A 1322-nucleotide genomic window follows, 5' to 3' on the forward strand; every position below is an offset into this window, starting at 1 on the left:
TGGCTCAAATGGGCACAGCTTCTGGAACCACATCCATGCCCCTCGGTGGGCACGCTCACAAGGGAATACTACTCAGCCGCCAAAAAGGCGCCGCCCTGCCCCGTGCCCCAGGAGGGCGCGGCCGGGGACCGAGCTTCACACCTCCAGCCCGGGGGCGTCCAGGCCGCAGGCTTCCCGCCGGCCTGGCCTGTGCAGGAAAGGGCCGGGCGAGCTACGCGCAGAGCCGCTGTTCCGACGACAAGACCAGCGTAGTGGCTACCGCCCGGGAGGACGGTGAGCAATGAGGAAGGGCGTCCCCTGCGGCCGCAGGGCAGGCGGGACCGCTCGCCGCAAGGTCACGCGGACACGCGGACGCCGCCTCGGCCAGGGCACCGCAGGCAGCCCCGCTTCCAAAGCCGGACAGCGGCGTTTGCTCGAGGCCAGGGCTCTGGAGCCCACGGAGCGGGAGGGGGACCTCTCCCTTTGTTTGTTCCCTTCTCCCCTTTCCCTTCTCGCCTCCTGTCTGCTGTCTCGCCGGTCTCTGGTTTTCAGTGTTTCAAGCCCCAGTGGGTGTTGCACATTTCCGTGAGAACACTGAAACATTATTTTGGGGGTGCTGGAATTTTACACACGGGCTGGCTCAGAGCGACCAGAGATGTGTGCTGGCGATTGTTTGTGTCTTTTATAAATAAAAATTGGCGCCCAGGTTGATTATTTCTTCATACATCCAGGTTAGCAGGCAAAATACCTCAAGGGTGGGCCGTGGGGGTAAGGCGGAAAGGACTGCAGAGGGCGGTGCTGGCCTCTGCTGGACACTCGCAGCATTGCAGCCCCGAGGGCGGCTCAAGGAGTCAGGTGGGCTGAGGGGCAGCAAGGGCGTTAGCAGGCAGCCCCGTTTCCTTCCTTTGATGCTTCCTCAGGATCCTGAAAAACGCCCCCCCCCATCTTCGAAACCACTTTCAGCTCCAGGAGCGTGAGAAAGTTGGATTAGGTGAGTTTGCACAAGTGCAGTCTAGCTGCACTTTTGCCTCACGTATATTGCCTGGACTCCTCTGGAAATTTCCTTTCCTCTTCAGCGAGGACAGCAGAACGCCTGCGTCACATTCAGCCACAGCTGAGAACAGGACCAGTCCAGAGTGTCACACGCAGGTGAGGACCTGAAGGCCGTTTCGGTGAGCACAGTGCATGCCCCAAAGACCATCTCCATCAGAGGGTGGTGACGGTCCAGTGCCAGACAACAGTCTGGCTCCGGCTTCTCTGGTTTCTGCCCCTGTGGCCACCTCAGTACAAGCCAGCAGGCCACTTGGGCCTCTGCCTCTTCTTGCTTCTCCTTTTTTTTTTTT

This window comes from Condylura cristata, unplaced genomic scaffold (assembly GCF_000260355.1).
Source record: "Condylura cristata isolate star-nosed mole 26May11 unplaced genomic scaffold, ConCri1.0 scaffold00014, whole genome shotgun sequence".
NCBI lineage: Eukaryota > Metazoa > Chordata > Mammalia > Eulipotyphla > Talpidae > Condylura > Condylura cristata.